Source organism: Lonchura striata, chromosome Z (genome assembly GCF_050655825.1).
Source record: "Lonchura striata isolate lonStrDom1 chromosome Z, ASM5065582v1, whole genome shotgun sequence".
NCBI classification, from domain to species: domain Eukaryota; kingdom Metazoa; phylum Chordata; class Aves; order Passeriformes; family Estrildidae; genus Lonchura; species Lonchura striata.
In genome coordinates, this window is record NC_140740.1 from 37,658,505 (window position 1) to 37,686,457 (window position 27,953).

The 27,953-nt window shown below is 36.7% G+C and overlaps 1 protein-coding gene across 12 annotated transcripts in view; it reads right to left on the reverse strand.

Moving 5' to 3' along the window:
* LINGO2 (leucine rich repeat and Ig domain containing 2) overlaps positions 1-27,953 on the reverse strand; it is a 487,462-nt gene that overhangs the window by 110,965 nt on the left and 348,544 nt on the right. Inside the window, exon 5 of one of the 12 annotated variants that reach the window (XM_085566635.1) lies at positions 48-27,888. The exons of the other annotated variants lie outside the window; for them this stretch is intronic. The gene's annotated coding sequence lies outside the window, so the exon portion shown is untranslated. The remainder of the gene's footprint in view (positions 1-47; positions 27,889-27,953) is intronic. 12 annotated transcript variants of the gene reach the window in all.

A 27,953-nucleotide genomic window follows, 5' to 3' on the forward strand; every position in this document is an offset into this window, starting at 1 on the left:
TTTCCTCCCACAAGCCTGAAGTTTACAAGTCATGTATCTCACCCTACCTGAACATGTGCTGTGCCCAGGAAAGCAGGTGTCCTCAAGGCTCAGCCATCAGCCTTTGCCTCCATGGAACATTGATCTAGGACTCCTCCCTCTACTCACCACAGACTTCAACAAAACCTGCAGAAATTCCAATCTCTGTCTACCCTGTTGTATTTGATCCAAACTTGTCATCTCCAGGTTCCTGAAGGGATAGGGATGAGAAAAAGCAACTAATTCTGTGGGACTGTTTCCTTAGACACACACAATACCAGGGAGAGTGATGACAGTATGTTCAACACTGGGTCATAAAGCAGCATCTCATGAAATATTTAAATGTGTTCAGCACTTCTTAAATGTCTGTTAATGCAAAACACAGAGACAGAGCAATGTACAGACTGAACACACTGAACATTTTTCCTTAAAATTACCTACTAAATGATATCCGATGACATTTTTATGATAAACTCTAAATCATTATATAGAAAAAGCAGAGCAGAATTCTTTGCATTCCTCTAGTGCTGGCCATCAGAACAACCTCCCACTTCCCCTCTTGCTGAGGGCCACTAAAAATCTATTAAAATCTGACTATTCAATTACTCAGATTGAACAAGATTTATATCCATATGTGGTGATCTGAGGTTAAGTGTAAGCACAGGAAAGTCTCTGGTCCACAAATCCAGCATAGACCTGTTGTCAACAGCAGGTTTTGTAATACAGGATCATTCAAATAGTCTTGAAACATATTCTAAATATATAATTAATGCTGACAGACCATCTATTTGGCAAGAAGTGCTCCATAATGGGAATAGATTGGTCTATTCCAGTCAAACATGATTTCTCCTCTCTCCAGCATAAAAGAAGATTAATTATGACAAAAATTATTCTATTTCTTCAAAATTAAGCATCAGCATGTGCTAGCATGTTTAATTATTGATGCCATCATATATAAAATATTGCTTGTGGGGGTACAGACTTGAGAGCTTTTGAAAGTAGATGAGTGAATTTTCATTTTCACCTTGTGAAGTCAGGATAATATTGTAATTAGAAACTTCTGAAGACCTTAGAAGAGAATGATGACTTTCAGCAGTGCAAGGAGGAAAACAATTTTCCAAGAGCAGCTAAGCAAGCTTCATTTGACTTCAAGAGGATGTTTTAATGAAGAGCAACAAACTACATTTCTTCCCAAAATTAATTTGAAATTGTATGAGACCAACAGAAAAAACTTCTTCCTAACTGAATAAAATTCAAACCCCTTCCCAGTCTGCTCTCTGATTGCTCTGTAGAGGTAACTGCATCATAGAAAGGCAACTGAAGTAAACACTTTTTAAAGAATCTTGTTATGCTGACAATATCAGCAGGTTTTCATACTCAGAGCTCACCCCAATCTAATCATACTCAGACAATCTGCTACATAATATTATTGGGGCAACCTCTGTATCATTCTCATTGTTTAAATGAGATTTATCCACGGCAAGTACAAAGTGGGGAAGAGAGCGGGGAAAATAATTTACTACCTATACATACTGTTCTAGCTGAAATTAATAAAATGTGAGAATGTTCCTCATCATAGACACAAGAGATGTTTTCACTATGAAATGAGATTGAATCAATAAGTCATAACAGTTAAACAATTTCTAGGAAATAAAAAGAAATATTAGTAATACATCTAAGCTTATTTTGGACTTCCTGATTTCTTAATATACCTAAAGGTACTACTAAAGATAATGGGTTCTTCAGTTGATGGCTGAAAAACTTTACAAGGAGCTAAATCTTGTTCCTAATCTTTCAAGCTTAATTTTGAAAGAATAATATTTTTCTGTCTTCCAAATTTAAAAATTAAAACTCAGAAAATTAATTTTTTTTACCAAATTATGCAGAAGTAGCTTCTTCGCAAGATTTCATATGATTCTTGCCATTGCTTACACAGCTTCTCAGAATTTCAAGAGCAATGGGACATCTTATCAACTTTGAAATACAGCTTTAATTGTCTACTTTGAAATAAGAGATGCACCAGGATGGATAACAAAGTGTTTTATTTCTACAGCCTCTGATATATTTCTTTGGGAAGAGTAATTCAAATCAGATCTTTGGAAGGAGGGAAGATTTCCTCAACCTGCTTTGAAGGTATGGTATTGAATCTTCAGAGAACAGCAAAGAGAATTCTAGCTGGGAAAATACATCTTATTCAAAGACAGACAAACTAAACTAAGGAATAAAAAATTAGCCTCCAACAGATAGGAATAATTGTTTCTAGGGACAAAATGCATTGCAATTTGGACAGTCATGTTAAAAAATAAGGATCCACCTTTGCAAATACATAGTAAGTAGGGGAACATCTAATATATATATACATATATATATATATACATGTATGTATTGCATAAACCTATTCTGTCCAGACCAGTACATTTAGGCTTTCTTAATGTCAAAAATTACCTAATACTTACCCAGCTGACATTGAAAGGAGACAAGATTTTCTTTAATTTAAAGGCCTCTCTTTCTTTAGAGTGCTTGGTACCCAGAAGTCTCAACAGTTCTTTCCCTAGTTCTATGCAACTTGCATTGCCCAACACAATATTTTTCCTTTTTGTTATTTTTCTGAGGAAATTAATTTCCAACACAAAATACATTACATTTTGGTTAGAAAAAACTATAACTAAACTTGGCCACCTTCAAACTAATTTTTAAGCTAATGGTCTCTTCTGTGAGTGGAAAAATATGGTGGGGGGGCATAAAGATAAGCATGGAGATATATGTAATGTTTATTACACTAGAAAAGTTGAATTTATTTTTATCCTGAAAAGATTTGCATTTCATTCGTCAATCTTGTACTTCAGATTTGAGTTTTTATAAATACATCATCTTCATGTTTCTGGGATTCCTTATAACTAGCTTCAAATAAGTGAAAGCATCCATTCTTTTTCTACCACCTTCCTCATGACTCATAGATAAGAATATTTAAATTCATTACTTATTCTTGCACAATTATAAGATTTCTCCTCACAATATCTGAACTATGAACAGAACAAGAAAATTTAAAAGTAACTATCTTAGACTCCAAGGATTAATTCTTTGAATTAAACCTATAAATTGTGAGAAAGTCTGCCTTCTTATTGTCTACTGTACTGTTGCACAGTATTTACAAAGAGAAAAAATACAAAAAATCCACAGCCCTGAAATAAAAATGATATGAAAGATACTTGCAACTTATTTTCCAGTCTTCCTACAACTCTGAAGTACCAAACGAGCTTGTCATGTTTTAAAAAAAACCAGTATTATATTTCTCTCAGGGGCCTGCCTTCCCTTATTTTAAAGGAGATTATCCTTCCCTTGTCCCTAATAAACTAGCTCTTTCATGATTTATAGATATTCAGTATACACATTCTATATAAAATAAGAAAAATTATATTTGCCTAGTTTACTGATGAAACTCTTCCTTTTCTTCACCCTTAGAAGAAGAGAAATAAATATCACCTTACTGTCTTTAATAGACTGTCAGAAATTGGAATTGAAACAAATGGGCTCTCCAGGACTCTAAAATGCTGAGCCAGGAGTTCAGACTGCTGGAATAGCAGTGGGAGAAAATCAGTATCTTCTGAAGAAGATCTAAAATTCTCTTATTCCTTTTAATGGAAATAAGCACTAAAAATGCACTAGAAATATGTTCTATCATTTAATCTCTAGAAAATATGGGATTAACTAGTTTGTCTCTCCAAGTGCAGATCCTTCAGGAAAGCCTGCTCTTGACTGTTTCTCCAAGCGTGGAGTAAAACATCCAAGAAAAATCAGAATGTTGTAGAAAAAGATCAAGTACCAAAAAATGAGAAAAATGAGCTTTCTTGGTTTACTTATTGATTAGAATAATGTAGTTATATTTCTATTACCTTTATTTTTAAATTGGAATTTATTCTTGAGAAATAACTTTGACTTAACCCCCCTAGTAATTTTCCTATGCCAAAAACAAAATTCCGCAGTCCTTGCTGTAGTATGAAGAAAATTAATTCATTGTCCCCATAAATCTAGACTGGGTATGCATGTCCTGTATTTCTGGTGTGACTTATTTTTCTGTTTTTCTCAGATGTTTGAAATGCAAGTGTGCCTCTGATCTCTCTCTAGTGTTACAGTGTTAAACTGTCATCAAAAATCACATTTTCCATTGATAAAATTGGTGGAGACGGGTAATCAAGCCCCTGGTGTTACCTTCAGGTAACAAATTGAGTTTGCCTGCATAACAGTTAGCAGGCTTTTGGGTTTGGATGTGCAGTGAGCAGATTCACTATAGAAATCACTGAAGACAAATAAATCTGAAATACCATGGCATAATTTTTTTACCATAATCATTTCTCAAGGACAGATTATTAAATTTTAAAATGAAAATCCATTATGAATGCTAGGCAGGAACTGTGCAGAAGTGCAAAGCAGATGTGCCAGCATTTTTCTGCAGCAGATAAAGTGCAGAACTGATGCACAGATTCCTTATATATGCCTAGGTCACTAAGCAAAGAGAAGTGAATAGGAAAAGTAAAGTAAGGCTGATGGACTGTGACATTTCTTCTGTTTATGTGTCTACTTCACTGACACTTGACAGTTATTAAAGTTGTTCTCATGTTTGAGGGAGTAATTTCCAATTGCCTGTACATGTAAAAGCTTTCAAGAGAAATACAATGCATCACTTCAAGAGTTCCACAATTTAAAGTTTTTCTTTTTACACCTCTACTTTATACAAATTTACCAGTCAGAGGAAGAGCACAAGGATTGACTTGTTCTGCCACTTTCTATTGTGGCACCTCTCCAAACTTTTTCTTATGCTCCAGATGCTACATCTTTACACAATGACAGTGAAGAAAAACCACAACATGACTTTCACATTTCAACTAAATGTGAAAGTGACATAGTTAATTTTCCTTTGAAAGCACGCACCTCATTTGACAACTATTTTTTGTCAATGCAATGACAAAGATGCCTGTTCCAAAAGCAGTTTGTAGATGACACAGAAATAAAGAATCACAGAGTCACAAAATCACAGAATCACAGAATAATGACGTTAGAAGAGACCTCTAAGATCATCAAGTCCAACTTATGCCCTAACACCACAACTAGGCTATAGCACCAAGCCAAGTCCAGTCTTCTTTAAAACATATCCAGAGATGGTGATTCCACCACCTCCCTAGGAAGACAACTCCAGTATTTTATTATTCTTTCTATGAAAATTTTTTTCCTAATATCCAACCTAAACCTTCCCTGATGTAGCTTGAGACTGTGTCCTCTTGTTCTGGCAGTTGCTGCCCGGTGGAAGAGACTGACCCCCACCTGTTGACAGCCTCCCTTCAGGAAGCTGTAGAGAGCAATAAGGTCACCTCTAAGCCTCCTCTTCTCCAGGCGAAACAACCCCAACTCCCTCAGACATTCCTCGTAGGGCTTGTGTTCCACCCCCTCACCAGCCTCATTGCCCTCCTCTGGATGCACTCAAGCATCCCAATGTCCTTCCTGAACTGAGTGGCCCAGAACTGGACATAGTTCTCAAGATGTGGTCTCACCAGCGCCGAGTATAGGGTAAGAATAACCTTCCTACTCCTGCTGGTCACACAGTTCCTAATGCAGGCCAGGATGCCATTGGCCTTCTTGGCCACTGAGGCATATTGCTGACTCATATCCAACTGGCTGTCGACCAGCACCCCCAGATCCCTTTCTGCCTGGACACTGTCCAGCCATACTGTCCCCAGCCTGTAACACTGTAGGGGATTTTTGTATCCAAAATGTAGAACTTGGCACTTAGACTTATTAAACTTCATGCTGTTGGACTCTGCCCATCCGTCCAATCAATCCAAATCTCTCTGCAAAGTCCTCCTTCCTTCCAACAGATCAACACAAGCTCCCAACTTAGTATCGTCTGCAAATTTACTAATGAAGGATTCAATGCCCTCATCCATGTAATCTATAAAAATATTAAATACAATACAGATCCATGAGGGACACCACTGGTAACTGTCTCCAGCTGGATGCAGCAGTGTTCACCACCACTCTCTGGGCCTGGCCATCCAGCCAGTTCGTAGCCCAGTGGAGGGTGCTCCCATCCAAGCCATGGGCTGCCAGCTTTTCCAGGAATATGCTGTGGGAGACAGTATCAAAGGCTTTGCTAAAGTCTAAACAGACAACATCCACAGCCTTTCCTGCATCTACCAGATGAGTCACCTGGTCATAGGAGACCAGGCTGGTCAGACATGACCTACTCTTTGTAAACTCATGCTGAATGGGTCTGATACCCTGGCCATCTTGTAAGTGCTGTGTGATAGCACTAAGTATGAACTGTTCCATTATCTTACCTGGTACTCAGGTCAGGCTAACTGGCCTGTAATTACCAGGATCCTTCTTACTACCTTTTTTTGTAAATGGGTGCCACATTGGCCAGTTTCCAGTTGTCTGGGACCTCAAGAGTGAGCCAGGACTCCTGATAAATGATGGAGAGTGACTTTGCAAGCACATCTGCCAGCTGTCTCATCACCCTAGGGTGGATCCCATCTGGTCCCACTGATTTATAAATATCCAAGTGTCCCAGTAGTTCTCTAACTGCCTCCTCTTGGATAACAAGAGGACCATTCTGCTTCCTGGCACCAGCTATCAGCCCCTGGGGACAAGCTGCCTTACCACTAAAGACTGAGGCAAAGAAGGCATTAAGCATTTTCACCTTTTCCTCATCTTTAGTTACTAGGCTGCCTGCCTCATCCAATAAGGAACTGAGGTTGGTTATACCCTTCCTTTTACCATTCATATATTTGTAAAACCTTTTTTTATTATTTTTAACAGAAGTTGCCAAGTTAAGTTCAAACTGAGTTTTGGCCTCCCTAATTTTTTTTCTACATGCCCTAGCAGCTCCCTTAAATACTTCCTGAGAAATCAGTCCCTCCTTAAAGAGATGAAAATTTTATTTTTTTTATTTCTAAGTTCCTTCAAAACCTCATTTCTCATCCAGACTGGACGTTTGCCTCTTTGACTCATCTTTTGGCACACAGGAACAGTCTGTTCTTGTACCCTCAAGATCTCTGCTTTGAAGCACACCCATCTCTCCTGGACTCCTTTGTTTTCAAGGGCTCTTTCCCAAGGAACTCTCTGAATAAGTCTCCTCAATAGGCCAAAGTCTGCCCTCCGGGAGTCCAGCGTAGAGATATTATTGATATTCCTCCTTGTTTCACCAATTATCAGGAATTCTATAATTTCATGATCACTGTGCCCCAAGCGGCCTCCAACATCCACATCACCCACCAATCCATCTCTATTTGTGAATAACAAGTCTAACATAGTCCCTCCCCTGGTGGGCTTGCCCACCAGTTGTGACAAAAAATTATCCTCCACACACTCTAAAAACTTTGCTGTTTTTCTGCTGTATTAAGTGCCCAGAACATGTCTAGTAGGTTAAAGTCACCTACAAGAACAAGGGCTGATGATCCTGAAACATTGTTCAGTTGCTTATAGAATAAGTTGTCCACCTCTTCATCCTGGTTGGGTGGACGATAGCAGACTCCCAGTAGGATTTCAGCCTTGTTGGCCCTCCCCTTAATTTTTACCCATAGGGACTAAACTTCATCATCATTAGTTTCAATACCTATGACATCCAAAGCCTCCCTAATATAAAGGGCCACCCCTCCACTTCTTCTCCCTTTCCTGTCTCTTCTGAAGAGCTTGTAGCTATCCAGTGCAGTGCTTCAACTATGTGAGTCATCCCAGCACATTTCTGTGATGGCGACTACGTCATAGCTCTTCTGCTATAACAAAGCCTCCAGCTCATCCTGTTTGTTACCCAGTCTGTGTGCATTGGTTTACATGAACATCAGATGGGCTACTAATTTCTCCCCTAACACAGTCTTACCATCATTGGGCCTGCTTCCAGATAGCCCCGCTGCATCCCCTTCCCCCTTCAGACCTAGCTTAAAGCCCTCTCAATAAAGTCTGCCAGTTTATGAGCTAAAAACCTCCTACCCTTAACAAAGAGATGTATCCCATCTGATTTCAGTAGAGCAGGTACCATAAAGGTTGCTCCATGATCAAAGAATCCAAAATTTTGCCGATGACACCAACCCTTGAGCCATTTTTTAATGATGTGAGCTCCCCTATTCCTTTAACCTTTTTCTCTGCCACCAAAGGGACTGAACATCAACCACTTGACCCAGTACCCTAAACTCCCTTTTAATTGCCTTGACACTCCTCTTATCAATTTCATCACTGCCAGCCTGGAGTATTAGCAGTGGGTAATAATCAGAGGACTGAATCAGCCTAGGAAGTTTTGTAGTGATGTTTTTCACCTGGGCCCCAGGGAGGCAGCAGACCTCTCTGTGGGATGGGTCTGGTCTACATACGGGGCCCTCCATCCCCCTCAGAAGGGAATCACCCACTACAATTACCATTCTTTTTTTCTTGACGTTAGAGGTGGTAATCCATTTTTTAGATGAGTTATAATTGAGAGGCTCACTGGGCAGATAATTTTCTTCTAAATTATCTGTCTGGCTCTCTAGATCCAGGACCTCATACTTATTCTGAAGTGGCACCTGGCTAGGGGATTGGAGGCAGGAGGTGTTTTTGTTATTACCTCCCCGAGCAGGGACCCATTTCCACTCCCCTTCATCTACCAGGTGCCCCTCTATTGCCTGAGAGTGAGACTCTGAATCCTGGTGGGCCTCCTTTAAAGATGTAAGTGCTGAACTCCACCAGTCTATTTCCCTTTCACTATCCCTGATACTCCTTAATCTTTCAACTTCCTCCCTAAGCTTGGCCACCAGCAAGAGAAGGTCATTCACTTGTTCACACCATAGACAGGCCTTCTCCACAACACCCCCTGATACCACTCATAATCTCAAACACTCCAGGCATGAACGGGTCTGTACAGACACATCCTTTTTGGAGGGCTCCACTTGGTCACATACACCTGTACCAAACAGATTTCGACCATGTTAAAACCATTGCTTAGGAGAAAGCCCAAGATCAAGCAAACAATGAAAACACCTAGCAAGAACCTGTGGCCCTGCCTGCGCGAACTGCTGTGCAAACTGCTGTGACCCTGTTTGCCTGCTCCGGGTCGCCGTGCTCCGGGTCGCCGTGCTCCCCAGAGGCCTTTTTATAATGAGTCACTCAACAAAGAAGCTCCACCCCCTGCTCCTGAATGGCTCACAACAAGGATGATGGCTGAACTAAATGAGAAAATTACAGATATAATTTTGAAAAATATGGAAACCCAACACATACAATGTAGATGACACTTCAGGAAATTGCTTCATATTGAACAAAATTCATTCAAGGAAGATGCCTACCAACCCATTCTTTCACAAGGTTAATAGGTGTTAAGGTTTGGCTCCAAGTGAAAGTTACAGCATTTAGATGCCACAAAAGGGAGATGCCACTGTAAAAGGGAGAAAGTACAGTTGGTGCGTCTCCTAGGTTGGATTAGTCCCACAGGCTTTAAAGACTTAATAAATGCAGCTGCAGTTTCCATAATTCTGAATTACATAGCTAAAGATTTTGTGACTGTCTGTTCTTCCTATTCTGCAAAATGAATGTTACAGAATCTATACATACATATTTTTTCCTATCAAAGAAAAAACCCAATCCAGTATGACTTCAGTAAAAAGAACAACAAACAGAAATGAAATATCCTGAAAACCCAAATCCTCCAACATCTCTCTTTTCTAGCAAGAGTGACTTGGCCTGCTCCCCTACCAGTACCATATTGTGCTCATCTATTTTGAAACAGAGAGAGTCAAGAATCAAATAAGTGGTTCGGCTGTTAAAGTTTTAAAATCTGCTTCCTGGGTCTCGTTCCTGTCAGTAAAATCAAGTGATCCTATGGGTCTGTTAATTTGTTGGTACCTTTAGTAAGCTTTCTGTGTAGGGAACAGAATGTAGAAATGTACTCTGAAATCCATATCGACAAAACTGTTAATTAAATGTCAGTCAAAAGACCTGTTCAGCTAGACTCTCTTTCCAAGCCTATCAATGTTTCTAGAGTTGAGCTCTGAAATAAAGTGCATTAAGGTACAATAAGGCCCACACAATGTCGCTTTCACTACATTTTTCATACAGAATCTAATTTTCATAAGAAATTTAACTTTCTATTTTCCAGCAACTGAAACCAGTGGGAGATTTTCCTGAATATGCCTAAGGATGAAGAATACTATTCTTAGTGATCTCATTAATCTTCCTCTCTATCAGTATTTAGTCATGCAATATCTAGCAGCAAAAAGTCAAAAAGTCTATGTACAAGATATGGGGTTTTACATGAATCTGATGTTCAGGAATGAGTAACTGAAAAAATAAGGGCATTAATGACAGATGTGCCTCTGCTTACATATCCATAGAAAAGATTTCTAACACTGTGCATTTTAAACCTTATCAAGAGCTGCAGGACATAAAAAACCTATAATGTAGTGCATTTAAATGCATTTGGACTGCTAAGGAGGTGTGATTGGGAAATATGTCAGAATGACCACTTACTCTAGGATGTCATCCTGGGAGACAATTTGGGTTTTGGAAGAAAGGAAAAAAAATTAAATCTCAATCCAGTTTTGAATTTATGAAATTGAAGTTCATGTAAGAAAATTAGTATAACTACATTTAGTAGTAAAGAGAAAAAATCAAAATCACTGCTTGTAAAGAAAGGCAAACTATGCAAGTTTACCTCACACAGCAGTGTGAGTTCATACAGCATTCTGAAAATAGCCTTTCAACTTTACATACCTTTGTCATGTATGACCTTCTTCCTCATCACATTTCTACTTTGATTTCAGACACTACTTACAGGGAAGCATTAGTAAAAAAGTAAAATGTAGCTAGAGTGGCACAGAACAAATATAGACGTGTTGTAGTCACGGATTAAAATTTAGCTGCAAAACAAAGGCAATAGATAACTTTTGAAATTAACATGTCAACTTAACAACAAATTATAAGATTTCAGTATGACTATTGCTACTATACATTGGAGTACAACATACAATAGTAGCATATGCTATTCAGAAAACTCAGTTAAAGGGAACTATCTTTGAATCAAAACAATTAAAGTGAAAGAGTGAAGAAAAAGTCTTTAGTTGTGCAAGGGTCTTCACTATAATGTCCCATTTATTTCCAGGAATATATAACAAATGTAACTGTTGTATCACCTTAGAATTTTGAATTTCTTTCACAGGCACAGCATTTGAAAATTATACTTATAAACTTGAAATTCTATATAACTCTATAGTGTAGACACAAAAGGAGCTCAACCAAAAATATAGCCAGACACATATATACCAAAACTTCTGCAAATTTAACAAAAAAGAAACATCATCTGGGTTTCATATTGTGATCATCACCTGACAGAAGACACCCAGAAGTTCAGTTTCTCTTTGAAAAGTATGCATAGGTTTTTTCTTGATTCACTTCCCCTACAGAAGGAAAGCTGAATAACTTTTTAAATGACTAAAACTTCCACATACTTCTCAATTGGTTCCACTACTATAGTTCACTTTTCAAGACTTTCACCCAAATGCTGCAAATTTATGTAAAACTACCTAGTTATCCAAAATAATTCTGGGGGAACATAATTATTTCTCTTGCAGAAAATAGCAGCAATAAATGAATATTATTCCATAACTTGCATCTTACTGAATCCTGCAGAATTTCGTAACCAGAAAATAGGAAAACTCAATCATATAAAATTATTACACAGTAATAACCATGATAACAAGTACCTAGAAATATAGTGAGTATGGAGAAAATATGTGTGTATGTTTTTTACCTTTGCTATGTAATTAGGATTTACAGAATAATTGAAAAATCTAGGAACCCTTACATATGTCTAACATGAACCACACCTGGAAAAGCTCCTAGATACCATTCAGAATGTTCATGTGCATCTGAGAGAACTCAATTTATATTATACTAATAAAAAAATACGCTGAATAGCAATAATTATCTTGATGGATGGTCTATGGATAAAGGTAAATAACACTGAAAATTAGTGGGAAAACTAATTAATTATGCTAATAGGTTGGTACTTTCAAAAGATTACTTATGTAAGCAAGTAACAAATGGGTCTCCCTCTCCCTTCTGCCACAAATGTTACTTTATTTCATTAAAGGGAAATTCTATTTGATTGATTTAATTAAAGGGAAAGCATTTTGATTTTCTGGGGCTGATCTGGCTCTCTGCTCTTCAGAAATCCTTGTAATGCCTGAGTGCAAGAAAAAGGCAAAACTTACTGCAATAGAAAAGTTTCTGCCTCCTCCCCAGTACACCATCCAGCACTTACTGCCATAAAAAGTCCTGTACATACTACAGCAAATACACAGTTCAGAAGGCATCATATACAGAATGTACAGGTTGAACACAGGAATGCCAACATCATTTCAGAATAAGTTATGATCTCCCTGGTAGTTAAAATAAAAATCTACGGTTTGTTCCTGACAGTTTATTAATTACATATTTAATTCATAGGCTATGTTTATTAACAGCCTTTAATTCTGAATCCTACTACACATTTATATAGCTTTTACTCAAGATATTTAAAAAGTGATTAAGGAACTTAGAAATAAAGTCTTATTCTTCAATTTAGGTGAGTTTATACTTGAAAGGGGAAAATCCACACTATACCTTGCTAAGTATCTTAGACTAAATGCCTATAATTTACTGGTTCACACAAGCCTATTCTGGGATTAAGCAATTTTTTTTCCATCTTATTTTCTCCCCTCCTCATCCTACTGAGGAGGAGAGTAATGGAGTGGCTAGGTGGGCAGCTTTATCCAGCCACAGTGTAGCTTGTATTTCCTTCTCTATGTATCTGCTTGGTATCATTCACCGTCTTAAGCTTATGCAGCTCAAATCTTAGAATGGACAAAAAATGAAGTAACCAGCAAAAATCAGTACATCCATCCACCTGGCACTGCCGTGTAACCCTAAACCACATCACTACTGCCAGATTCAGATGCCTCAAGCATCTTCAGGGATAGGGACTCTACAACTTCCCAGGGAAATATATTCGAATTGCCTGACCATTTTGACAGTGAAAAAACTATTTTCTATTTTGGATCTCCCCTGTTACAGCAAATGACTTAGAGCCATTTCCTCTTGTCCTATCACTGCAGGCATAGCAGAACAGTCTGACTCCTAGGGTCAGAGGATGATTGGGTCACCCTCGAGCCTCCTCTTCTGGAAAGTAAACAACCCCAGCTGCCTCAGCCATTTCTCATAAGATATGATTTCTAGTCCTTTCATGAACCTTGTTGCTTTTCACTGTTGTATTGGATTTGCATGACCTGGTTTTGGTGGGGGCTGGAGGGCATAGAAGATGTTTCTGTCAGAAGCTGATGGAAGCTTATATAATGTCTGGAGAGCCAATTCCTGAGGCTCTGAAGATGGATGTGCTGCTGGCCAAGGCTGGGCCAATTAAAGATGATGGTAAGATCTCTGTGATAACACATTTAAGGCATTCACAATCAAAGGTTGTGGCCATTTTTAATTTGGATGAAAGAAGAGTGGAATGAGAACATGTGAGAGGAATGTAGACACCAAGATCAGTGGAGAAGGAGGGGTATAGGTGCTCCAGGCACTGGAGCTGAGATTCCTCTGCAGGCCATGAGGCAGCCTATGGTGAAGCAGCTGTGCTTCTGCAGCCCATGGAGGTCCATGGAAATGCAGAGATCCACCCTCAGCCTGTGTAGGAACCCCATGCTGGAGCAGGTGGATGCCTGGGGGAGTCTGTGATCCAGTGGGAGACCTGTGGAGAAAGGGGCCTTTCTCTCAGGCTGGAACAGCCTGTCCTTGGAGAACTGCACCCCATGAAAGAGTGATGTACAGCAATGCAGTTTGAGGGGGACTGGTGACCATGGGAAGGATTCACGTGCAGCAGGTCACATGCAGATGGAGATGGAGCTGCATCAGAGAAGTTCATGGAGAACTGTCTCCCATGGGAGTGACCCCTGGGTTCAGCAGGAGAATGACTCCTCTCCCTGACCAGTGGGAGCAGCCTCAGGTGGTGAACTGACCATAACCCCCATCCCCGTCTCCTTGCACCACCAGGGTAAGAAGTAAGAGCTGGAAGGCAGGATGGGTGAGGGGGAGGTATTTTTAAGAGCTCATTTTACATCTCATTATCCTGCTCTGATTTTATTAATAAAAATTCAATCCATACTTCTAAGTTGAGCCTGTTTTACCCATGATGATATTTGATGAGTGATCTCTCTCCTGGTCCTTAATTTCAACCCAGGAACTCTCTGTTAAATTTTCTCTCCTCTGTCCAGCTGCAGAAGTGAGTGACTGAGCGGCTTTGGTGGGTACCTGTCATCTGGTCACGGCCAGCTTGTGACAACTCGACATGCTTCAGCACTTCAATGTCCTCTTTATAGTGAACCCAGAAATGCAGAAAAATGGAAGTTGGAATAGACTGCTATTGGTTTAGAACTCACGTACTAGGACTGATACCTATCGCTCTGAAATAAGTGCAAACACAAAGTCAACCTACACACTTTTATGAATGTAGTTAAATAAATATAAATCACTCATGAAATAAGTGGTGAATGATGTGAATTAAATCTAAATAAAAGTTGGGAATTCACCTCAAATATGTCTTTTCTCCAGTTGTACAGAAAATTTTTCAAAATTTTAGTTTAGAAGTTGTATTTGAAATTTGCTGAAAGCACTTTCAAAATCTCAAGTTAGCTTAGAAATTATCTAGTGGGTTATATAAAACATAACATTTGCATAGATTCAGTACTCATCATGTAAATTGTTCCTATAACCGGAAAAACGAATTTTAAATTATAAATGCAATCCTAAGCATATCAAACATGAGCAGTTAGTAATCTTAAAACCCCAAATATTCAGCTCCTTTCAACTGCTATCTTATTGGAAAATATTTTATTAAACTTTTTAAACAAATTTTTTTAGCTTTTATTCCTGGTATTTAAAATTCCCTGATTAACAAGTAGAAACTCTTAAGTTTTGGTTCTCATTTTTCAAATTACCTATTGCAGTCAAAATTCTTTTACTTTTTCTCTTCCTCTCAGAGTTCACAGCTCGTGAATAAATGATGCTTCAGTCACCCTGGAGACTAAATGCTTCTAATCTTTTTCTTATGAGTGATAAGTGAGGGAAGGTTCAATATGTATCAGCTTTGATTAGAATTTAAAAGAATTCTTATTTTGATGGAGACTGTCACAAGGTCTCTGATCCTCTGATGAGTCTTGAGTTGAGTGTCAAGTAAGAAAGATCAAGTGATTTTAAAATGAGATCAGTAAAAGAGTTTTAGAAATCAATGACCTTTTGTGGAAGGCACTAGGTTGAAGTGAGGTCAAAAGACAAAGGTCTGTGGACTCTCAACTCTTCTGCATATTATCTGGGTAAAGCAGGGAAGGAAAATGGATATTCCACACCCTCTTAAGTATTCTAAGATGACCAGAGAAAGTCAAGACTTCTTGATCCCTAGTTAAGCTGATCACCTGCAGGACTTCCACTCTGTAAAATCTAGATATGCTGAATGATCTCATTCACTGACAAAGGCATTCACAGATTGCAAATCTTGATATGTGTTGCTAATCTCAGGTACAAACTCATCCTTCCACTTCCTATATCTGTTACCCAATAAGATGGGCCATGTAACAGGGATACTTCTCCAGCCCCATGGTGAAGAAATGCTATCACCAGTTTTGCACATATCCTGTGCTTGGTATGACAAGGCCATACCCTTGTGCCCTGCAAAAATCCTGTCTCAATTTTTAACTACTCTCCCAGTTTCTATAATTTGTGCAACAAGTTCAGCCTTCTATGAACAAAAGGTCAGTTCAGACAGTAGCCCAGTTGTTAGCCTTGTGACCACAGCAGCTGGATATAAAAGCCTCCAGCCTCTGTGCCTGAAGCAACCAGGCTCAGCCTGACACAATGACAAGGTGCTATCTGCTCCAAAGACTTGGTCAGCCTTTTCTGAGGACATTTACATCACCTCAGTGAGCTCTGAGCTGACATCTCTCAGGACTAACTATCCCTTGACCTCTTGGCTATGAAACCAGAGCAGTTGATGTCTCTCCTCCCTCTGTCATTATCTTCTAGATTTACCAGCTGATATGTCTAGTTGATGCAAATCCAATGCTCATTGTTAATCAGTACATTTCCCCCAGACTTGATCTTTTCTTTTGGGACAAGGAGATTTCTCGGAGCACTGCACACTGTCTGGTCCTGCCTCAAAAAGTAACCAAATTGCCAGAATTTGCTTATGAGCCAACTCACTGGCTATCTTTAGGTTTAAAGACTAAATTAATACTTGGTTAGAAAACAGCAAATACAGATGCAAATGAGCAACAGTCCAGCAAAAACCTGCAAGTATCTGTTGGAATTTGTAATTCCAAGCCTTTTTTATAATTTGAGCCCAGTAAGAGCCACATTAGTAGAGATATTATGTCTGAAAAAATACCTTTCTTCTGAATTTAGACACAGATCTCCTAGTACAATATACATGCAGGAAAGAATTATGCTTCAGGGAGTAATTTGCAAAATCAATTCTTCTTTCAATGTTAGCTAAATTGAGAGGATTGATTTCAGATACGAAGTTTGCTAAGAGTTCATTTGCTTATTTTTCCTTCACAAAAAGTCCTACATATGGCTACCTAATTTCAGTCACAGTCATGTGAATTACATCATGGAGACACAAAAGCATACTTGTTATCCAGCACATGAAATCAAGCTAATTTGAAGAAATAGCCTTCAACAGGAAGGTTAGATTGTGCAGCTACCTTCCAATTTCAGTTTCTCACAAATGCAGGTGCAGAACTCTGCAGAATTCTTAGAAATTCTTTCCCATCGCTTTTACTTACTGAAGTCTTCTGAAATTTTTCTATCTCAAATTTACAGAAGTTATTTGCTTTCATTGTTATGAAGTGTCTTGTACATATATATTCATATTTAGAAATAGTTTCTAGCTAGAAATTTTCCTAGAAAGGATTTTGCATTTCAATTTTAAATTATTCTTTACATTCAGCACTAATGTGTTCAGCACTAATTCAGTACTTATGAAAAACCTACTGTTTACTGTCAAAAGACAAATATGTCCTATTTGTTAAATGGGCAGGGTAAGACATAACAGTTCCAGGTATCTTGTTTTTCCTGATAAAGCACATACACTGGGTGATCAAATGCTAAGGGTTTTTTTTTTAATTTTAAATAAAAATCAGTGGACATCATGACAACTTAATTAGCATTCTGGATTTGGTCTTCTATTTTTTTCAGCCTTATATTCACTGAGTATAATACTAGTTCTCAATCTTCTAAGTAAAAGCATTGCAAAAGTGAAGCATCCAGACACAGATGGCATTTCAATGCCATAATATGCTTTTTCTTTCATTTTTTCATATCACCTTAAAGATTGTTTTAATTCAGACCACACAGAACATGGAAAATAAAGCCAAAAAAGAAAGCTAAGAGGCACTTCTAAATCTTAAGACATTCCTCTGGTCATGAAGAAAGCAGACATACTTTCTTATGTATGTCATATCTAGGTATAATAAGAACAAAACATAGTCGTATCTATGAATAGTCATATCTAAATATAATAAGAACAAAAATGTTTTCATAAGCAGCTGCTAAATAAATATATGTTATTCATATATTGATGAATATATGTTATTCATATATTGATCTCACATTGAGATCAGCTATTCTGCTATCTGAAAAGTCAAACAACAAAAAAAGGAGAAAACGTTGGTGAAAATTTAGCACTTGAAGCCATAAGTACACTGAGACTGAATTTGTGAAGTTAGCCTTAACCTTTTTTATTTCATATTAGCTGAATGGTGCATCAGTAGCCCAGAGGTTCAGTGAAAGAGATATAAATAAGCTTAGAGCCTATTTAAATAACATTTTTCCTCTTTCTTATTTCAGTTTTGTGACAGAACACTAAATCATATTGAACTCTTTTCAAGCATGTGGCATTCAACACTTTACTGAGCTTTACAGCAGCTATTTCTTTAATTCCTTTAAATCACCATTCAAGACTCATGTGTTGCAGAATGAAAAACACTCCATGGGGTCAAAAAAAATTCTCCATTTACTTCACCTTGTATAGATGTGATTCTGCATGGCAGTAGAAATGCTCAGTGAACATTCCACAGCAAAATGATGGCTCATTTTGAAAATTCAGTTGCCTAATGGAATAACTTCTGAAATTGGGGAAGATGTTAAAAGGAAGATTTCTTCTTCACTTTCCAGTGATACATATAAAAGGAATCTCAAATTGCGGGTGTATCTGCACTTGTCTAGCTTATAAGAAAGAATTGACTGCACATGACTACCTTACAGAAAATATTTTGCAATCTAATGGTCTTTTGGAAGATTGAGTATTCTCTCTACATCTATATAAAGATACATATAGACTCATACGTATATCCACACATGACAGTATGTGTAACTTTTGCTATAGTTGTGCTTTTAGTCCATTTGAATTATGATTGTGTGTAAGGAGATGTTTATAATACTTCTCCTCTACTACAAACGGATATAGACCTCTGCATCTCAATCCTTTCTTAGAAGATGACTCTTCAATATGAGCAGAAAGAGAGACACACCCACCTCCTTTTCCTCAAACACTCTTCACTGCATGTAAGACTATAGAGAATTGTCATCAAATTGTGCAAATGAGCATGATTCCATTTTAGTAGAAGTATAAAGATCAAAAGAGGTCAGGTTAAGCAATCTACAGTCATTCATGCCAAGTAATAAAATTACTGTCTTGCAGGAATGTACAAACAACCTTTTGTTACAGCTTTAGTGAGGGATGCCACGTTTTGGAGTCCAGAAAGTTCAATAGGCTTTTATTTTGTCCCCTTTTAATTATTTATGATAATAAATTCTTTTACTAATCACCATTATCTCTCTTCTCTCTTGAGTTTCCCTAAATAACTTTACTTGTAAGATGCTGCAGCATACAGTTTACAAGCATAAAAGTAAAAATTTAACATAGTGGAAAACCTCCAATACTTGTTTTGAAGTCAGACCTTTTGAATTCTCAAAGTTACCACTTCTCAATAGTTATATTGAGATGTGTTTACAATATTGTATCCAATTATACATCATTATGTAACCTAGCAAAAAGCACAATAGGCTAACAGCAATACCTAAGGAAGAAATCATTGCTGTTCATTAATTTAAACAAAATAAATTCCAGTAAAGATAGTTCAGAAAAGGTCATATAACCTTTCATAATGCAGATGTCACTGCTTATGCACAGGCAACACAGTGACTCATAGCCATGCTGGTTGAAGTGCCTCTAAAGACACAAGGACTAAACTGGAAAGCTCGCCCAATCGTGCCTAAGGATTAGTTAGGTAGGAGCTGTTAGCAAAAAATTATTGTTAACAGCAAGTAGTCACAGCCAGTTTGACTACATTGTCACAGCCAGTTTGACTTTGAGGGGAAAGGGGCAGCTTGTGAAACTCAATTTTCTTCTATGACAAGGCAGCCCAGCTAGAAAAAACAAGAGAAGCCAGTTAACATAAACCTTTTGGATTGCAGTTAAGCTTCTGATGCCATCTCTTACAATAGCCTGGAAAAATTAGAGTGCTGCACAATCACCAACCATATGATGTTTAACAAAGACAATTGATGGATTCTGCATCTGTGTCAGGCAACCATTGTTGCATGTTCAGACAGTGGAACAAGAGTGGACAGCAGCCCTGTGGAAAGGCATGTGAGGTTTCTGGTCAGTGGAAAGCTGAACATGAATCAGCAGTGTTCTGGCAGCCAGGAGGGCCACCCGTGTCCTGGGGTGCATGAGACACAGCCAGGCAAGGGAGGGGATTGTCCTGCTCTGCTCTGCACTGAGGTGGCCTCACCTCAAGTACTAGAGGCAGGTCTGGGTACCACAATATAAGAAAGACATTAAAATCTTAGAGGGTCAACAAAGATGGTGAAGGGCCTTGAGGGGAAGAGTGAAGAGTATGAAGAGTGGCTGAGGTCATTTAGTCTGTTCAGCGTGGAGAAGACTTGATTTCCTCATGGTCTTCAGCGTCCTCAAAAGGGGAAATGGTGGGGCAGGTTTTAGTATTTTCTCTATGCGCTAGCACACATAGAAATGTTCTGAAGCTGTGCTGGGAGGTTTAGGCTGGATACTAGAAAAAAATTGTTAATCCAGAGGGTGGTCATACACTGGAACAGGCTCCCCAGGGAAATGGTCACAGCATGATTAAACAGCATTAACAAAGCATTTGGACAATGCTCTCACACAGTGTGGCACAGTGTGACTCCTGTAGTTGTTCTTGTAGTTGCAGGGCTAAGAGTTGGATTTGATTATCGCTGTGGGTCCCTTCCAACTCAGGATATTTTATGCTTCTATGATTTTATGTTTCTATGAAGATCAGATGGACATGATCACCAATCTCAAATGCTTCTGTGTTAAATGGATGCCCTCATGACATTTCAGGGATCAAAACATGATGACTGCTGGGTGGCAATGTATGATCCTGCAATCTCCTTCCAGACATGATACTTCCATCTCCTACTATGGTCAGTTTCTAGTACTTGATGGTCCTGCTTTGGGTGGGATTTCCAAACTAATGGCTCTCCGGAACCTCTTTTTTTATTCCCAGCAGAAAAAGCTTCCCACGCAACCACCATCCCCAACCCCCCACCTCCACCCTGTTAGGCCAGGACTAACAGCAACCCTTTAGTCTTTGCTGATGCTACTCCAAATAGGGGTTCTGGGTTAAGACACAGAACTCTTTTTTTTAACACAGGTAGATCTTAAAACCTTACACAAGAATCAGTGTAAGCTTTAAGTGTAAGTATGGGGTCTGCACCCAGCAACATCAGAAAGATGTAGAGGAAAAGAAGAAAGAAAGGAAAGCAAGCAGGTTGAAACACAGCACCAGGTCTGCTCATTATTAAACTTAAGGACAAGCACAATCCTCCTCATTTCACTTCAAGTGAAAGTGCAATGGTCTCCCACACATACACTCTTTCACACTCCTCTTTTCCCAACATTGTCAAAGACATATATCCATAGCCTTCCTCCTTTAAATTCTTTAAATTTAAATTTGATAATTTTTTTAGATTTGGGGTTGGTGTGTGTGTGACTTTATCACTTAATTCCTGGTTAATACAACCCCATTTGATGAAAAAAGGAGCTGCTGAATTAGCAAGTGACAACAATATGGTTCTTCATCCATAATAAAAATACAGTTTTACCAATAACTGGCTTTAAGCAACTCTGTAAAAAATTATTTGTGCTTGTACACTCATGTTCTTGTTTATTTTCCATCAAATTAGACTCTGAAATTATGAATATTATAATGTCTCTGTGTAACTCACTGTGATCTTGGACTTTAGCCTATGTGCTTTCTGCTTTCAATTCTAGAGATCAGGACCTAGATGCCCTGTGTTATTAGCACTTCTGATCAAATTTTCCCAAATTGGTTTCAGTTTTCACTTTTTCTGAATGTACAGGTGTTTTTTAGTCACAGGCAAAAGTCCTATATACAACCCTTTACATCCCACAGATAGACAGCAACATTACAAAATACAGCAAGACTGGATCTAAAATGAGATGCCATGCCTAGCCTTCCTATTTTAGGTCATTTGAAAGTTAATGGACTAGTTTATTCTGAGGTACTGCATCATTACACTGTATCAGTGATAAGATTAGAGGACTATCAACAGATGAAGTAAACTACACTGTAAGTGGCAACACAGATTCTAGTGGATATGTAATTATTATTGTTTGGACAGGCTTTGAAAGATTATCAGAGAGCAGGAAGAAAAGTTTTATGATTAGAGTCAAAAGGGGATAGAACTAGCAGAGAACTGCTAGTTCTAAATATAAAATATTTGGAGGTTTTCTTGGATGATATGCTCAATTCAGAATTTTACAGCAACATTCTCCATAACATTTTATGGTTTTGCCATAAGTATATTTGAATTCCTGGTATTGTTGACAATATTTCTTCTTAAACATATCTCTTAAACAGAAGCTATTATAATTTTGTTTTGCAGAAGTGGAGCATACCACATGCTTCAGTTAAGGAATCTGCAGTATTTAAACGCCAGCAGCTCTTATACAATCACTGCGAAGGCATTTCCTATTTAAATAGATGTTAGGATATTTTTTAAATTCCTGACATGTAATAATATCTTTTAAGTCAGATAATCCATTTCTAGTCCATCTATGTATTTTTATATGATTAACCTACCTAAATGTTTCAACACATATAGAGGAATTTACCCTACAAGAATTTTAGTTTATAACTCTACTTCATATTTAATGGCTTTTTTTCATTTTTTTTTTCAGTCCTGGATCTCAAAAAATACATTTCGAAAATTAAATGTTTGTGGGATCTGTGTGTGTCTATGTACCTTGTGTTACATTTCTCTTACACATTTTATAAAAGCAATCAGAGAACTTCCGCACTTTAAAACACAAAGAGGCTGATCTACTAATTTTTTTTTTCTTTATTTGTTTTGTTTTGGTTTTGGTTTGGTTTGGTTTCTTTTTTTTTTTTTTTCTTTTTTGGCATGTGACTTTAATAATAAGTGAAAAGAAAATATGAGTTCCAATTTTGGAAATAGAGGACTCTCATTTTCATGGCTTTTAAGGTGAAGGCATTGTGTGATAGTTTCTTCTTCAGATGCATTGATGCAAAGGAAAGAAAGATACTCTATTGATTACATTAATAAGAAAGTAAATTTTGTATAAACTGTAGGTTGAGAGGAACAGAAAAATGTGGAAACCTTCATAAAGTTATAACAAAGTATTTCTACTTATTAGCATCTATTTAACTCTTTGAAAATGCAAATAGAAAAAAAATATAATTACTTATAATTACCTTGAAATGACTCTTACTTCTCTGATCTCATTGTGGGAAATTATCTGCCATACTGGCAAAGACAATTCATGGCGCTTTCAAAACAATCACCACATGGCTATAATGTAGATGCAAGATTGAAGGTCCATGTTGCATCTCAAATATTCATTAAATCAGGCATTGTAATAAATTGATGAATTTTTAAAGAATGTAAATTTTTTAGGCAAAACCAGCATTGGACAAATTTATCCAAGGCTTGTTTTTGTTGTTTTATTTTTTTTCCTTTTAGCATAGTGCTAATTCAAAGATGAAGTCTAGAGAACAGCCTGGGTTTTTCTTTTGTGTAATAAATGAATTTCTTCAGGCCTCAGCCTTCCATGTCTGCCTATCAAAACATATTTGTTCAATCAATATACTCAGAAATAAAAATCAGTAGGAAAAAAACACAGAAATTTCATACAGACTTACTTTTTGTAGAGTTTGGTTTTGGATCTTTTTTGTCTAGATAATATACACAAGCTTTTATCTAAAATTATCAGAACAGACCAAAACCAAACCAGCTTAATTTGTCTAAAATAATTTCTCACATATTACAGTGAATGATCACAGCTCAGTGAAACCTGAAAAACAGCTGTGGTAGTGATAGAACAAGTATTTTCACTCTAAGAGGGAGGCAATGTCCCTGCTGGATGTAATTGTCATAATTGTCATATAATACATTTTGCAAAGTGATCACTCCAAAGCAGATGAAAAGCTTTTAGTCTGGAGGAAGAAGACAGGCAGCTTTCACCAGAGAATAAATTGGGAAAATTAACTATTCAGGAAGACAAACAAAAAACCACTTGGGTAGAAAATAAGACATTAAAAATAAATTAATGCCTTTATAAATAAAAAAAAAATAAAGCCATTATTTGAAACAACAGGGGTGAATCAGACCATGGATATTTTCAGAAATTTTTAATGAGATCAGCATGACTTATTACTTCTCTCTCTTTGAGGTGGGCCACACAAAAATGCACCCTAGATGCTCAGACCACAGCAGAAGGAACTAAGTGTGGGGTAGCCTTCCTTCTCTGGACAGAGCTATGATGAGATACTGTTTGAGGTCCCAGGCACATGAAGAATTGTTTTCTACCTCAGCGTTCAAGGATTTAACAAAGTAAGGTCTTCATAAGCAACAAAGAAAAATATGGTTTTTAAATTTTAGTACTACTCTTCAAAATACTCTTCAAACAAAACTCAAGCTAAATAAATAAATAAATAAGGTCACAGTAATTTTATGTAGGGTGCATTATTTGAAAGTGACTTTAACAAATAACACTTCACACTTAATATGAATAGGCTAATTCAAGGACTTCATGATTCTACTGAGTTCTGCAGACTATTTGGAACAATGTTTTGGTGCCCATTAAATTTGTCTAGTTCATCTGCACTATTATTGATTACTTTTACATTTCTCTTTGTGAAGGAATATCTTTCTCCCAGGGAAAAAAAAAAAAAAAAAAAAAAAAGGGATTTGGCTTGCCCTGAGCAGGTCAAACACTTACATGTTAGTCTTCCAGGGTGCAAAATTTTCAGGAAAAATAAGGATAATTTTCTCTGTCCTATAAGACCATACAGGGTATTAGTGCACTAATATGATAGAAAGTGATGGGCCTATTAGAGAGCCAAAAGGCTTAACAAAGCTCATAGGGGAAAGTTGTACAAGACAGGAGATGATTTTTAGAGAAAATCATATACTCTCCTCAGAAGACATTACTCACTTTGATTTTTTAGATAAATGTAATGCAGTCCTGAGAATTTAGTTGTCTTATCTCAGTTTTTTTTTTTTTTAATTAGAAAATCCACTGTTTTGCTATGACTAGCATTACTATAGGCAATCTATTAATTTCTCTTAAACTTGCTTGTTCTTTAGCTGTTGCTCCTTAGAGGCTCAGCAAAATTCCTTAGGATCACATATATAGGATGAGAAATAATTTCTTGGTTTTTTTCTTCTTCCAGTGCTCAGTGATGCAGGAAAACTATTTTGCAAATTAAGTGTAGGAAAAATTGGACTCTTTAATATTTTTCTTTTTCTTTACTACTTGCTGTATTTCAAAGCGTTCATATGTACGAATGAATATGCAATAACATTTTCTTTTATTATAGATATCTTTGAGAGAAATTGTCCCAAAGCATTATAATATTTTAAAAAGCTTAGCTATAATGATAATACTAATAAATAAATAAAATTCTGGAATGTAAAATATACAACTATTCTAAAATTGCAAGCCTCCTCCACAATTTTATGGTCTCTTGTTTTCTTAGGCTTTAGGCTGCTATTTTACTATTTTTCTAGAAGGAAAGATGCTAAAAATATTTGTAATAGATTAAAAAAATCTATGCTGACATGTCATTTAGATAGACTCAGTACTACCTGATGCTGTGGCATGATATTAATATTTTTTTATGATAGGCACAATTCCAAAAAAAATGCATAGATCTATCTCAAAACAAGTTGATGAACAATAGATCCTGTCCCAATGTTATGTCTGATTTAAATGTTTGAATTGTGATAGATTTTGTTTTTGTTCTTTTCTAAAAGTGGAAGTTGTCAAATTTCCACAAGTTATAAAGCTGAAGTTTTCTCTCTCAAATAAAATCCCACATATCCTTTAAGGTGACATAATTTCTCCTTTTCACCAAATGCAACCCAGAATACACAAATGTCACCAAGCAATCCGCTGGTGCCTATTTTTATTTTCAAAAACTAGTCTGATGGCAAATAATGTAGTTCTTCAAAAATATTTTTCTATGAAGTTTTATAGATTTTTTTACACCATATTAAAACTGAATCAGTTTTCATCAGTTTAAAGCAATCTTAAAATAATTTCCAGCCCTGAATAGAAGACTCAAATGTATTAATATTATCAAAGTAATTACTTCAATACTTGATATTAATTATGACACCACATGTAATAAATATAAGAGAATTTGGAATATGGAAGAAATAATTGAAATAATTTTTAGATATTAATTTTTTTGGTGATAAACAATTTGCAAAATTCTGTATTTTTAAAGTAGAAAGTGTTGCACAAAAAAAAAAGAAAAAAAAAGCCCTAAACCTGTCATATAGTAACAAGTTTAGTAAACTGCATAGATTATTTGCTCACTTACAGCACACCAAAAATCTTTCTAGCCATTCACATATTAGGCCCATTACTTATTTCAGCTACACTTTGCTTTCTATATAAAAACAGACTTCCAAAATTTCATTTTAACCTGGGCTGCATTGTTCCTTATTAAGCAATTATGTTGTCACTGGTATTAATTATTGTTAACTATCACTATTGTTAAAAGTTGTTTCTATTCTAAATGTGCTGGATGCTGTTTTCTACTTTTTTTGTCTATTGAGAGTTATCTATTAGAAATTATTTTACTATTCCTCTAGGCATGTGAAATTTTATTTCTAATATTACATCTGTAAGAAAAAAAATACGCTATAAATTTTGTCATGTAGGCTTTTTCTGACTATTTTTCATAGTTTCTTGCAACTTTTTTGAACTATGAATGTAAATAATAACCTCGTTTGAATAATATTAATAGAGAATAATGTCTTATGGTTATTAGATTATACATTTGCCTTATCTGTGTCACACTTTAATTATAGCAATATTATCACTTTGATTATCATACAATTCTGTTAGGCAGATTACCATTATTACTGTTTTTCAGGTGAAAATCCAGTCCCTGTTTTTACAATCTTTACACACACTGCAATGTGTGCATTCTAGCAAAAATCAAAGTGAAATCTCACTAATCAGATTTGGCAGTTGTGCTTTTTTGGGATACCAGTGACACAGTTCCTCTGTGAAGCCAGTGGCAAAATTACAGTAGAATTCAGTGAAGCAAGGATTCCTTATTCACTTCTAAACAGCACCTGGGAGAACACTGAGGAAATATAGAGAACACAAAGATAACAATTAACTGCTCACACAATCATAAATTAGTGTTTTTTATTTTCAAAGCTTGTAATTCAACAATTTAACTTTAGTCACTTCTTAAGAATCTTGATGAGTTAAGAGACTTGCCAGTGGGGTTGAAATACATTTGAAATCCATTTTTTTTTTTAGTTTTCATCAAAATTTTAATTTAGAACAGCATTTACTCTGTTGTTTTTTTCCTCAAATGTGTCTTTCATTTCAATTAGGAGTTAGTAGTTTCATGCGTATTAAAAAAAAATCACAGCACAATGTAATATCCCAAATGTTCCCCAAAAAGGTCAGAATGAATATGATATCTTATACTAATTAGTTGTATTTTACATGGATCAATCCCTATCATACCATGATAATGTGTATTAAAACAGGATAGAGAAACTAAAATACTAAGATAGAAGACTTTTTAAAAATTAGTTTTCTATCATTATGTTGCACAGGATATTATAAAGCTAGTTGTAAGAACTACTAGCATAATTCCAGCATAACATTGAAATTCTGCTTTTGTAGACAAAATTTTCAAACCCATTAAACATAACGTTAAGCATATCCCAATAAGAATAGTAATAATAATCTCAAATATTACTTTTCAAAGCACAGTTCCTCATAAAGAAACTAATACACTAGAGGCAGATCAATTTACAGCATCATGACAAAATGGTGCTTCCCTAGAATGATGTGCTACTAGAAAGGTCAGCTTTACAAGTTCAGAGATGTGCGACAAGTTTATTTTCATACATCCTTAATAGGTTCTATTTTGTCTCTCAGCTGGTGCTAAGGAAAGGTATTGATCCCCAAAAGGCATTCTAGTTGTTTAGTCATAACAGAGAAGCAGTTTGGGACAACTTATCTAGCTTATCAGACATAAAAGAGCTACATAAAGTCTAGGGACACTGAAGGTAGGAATTGTCATATAAAGCACCATTATTTCCCAGCTATGTCTGCCCCGGTTACTGCCCACTGACAGCAGTTACCAACTTCTCCTGTGATTCTCCCAATGGAAAGTCAATTCTCTCACTCTCTTCAACAGTGGACATCAAAAGGCTGTTAGTTTTTCAAGTTACTCATATTTATTGATCTTCTTTCTAAAAAGGAATAACAGATAAAATATTGCTAGCTTGTAGATGAATTACTTACGATTTTCTGGGGA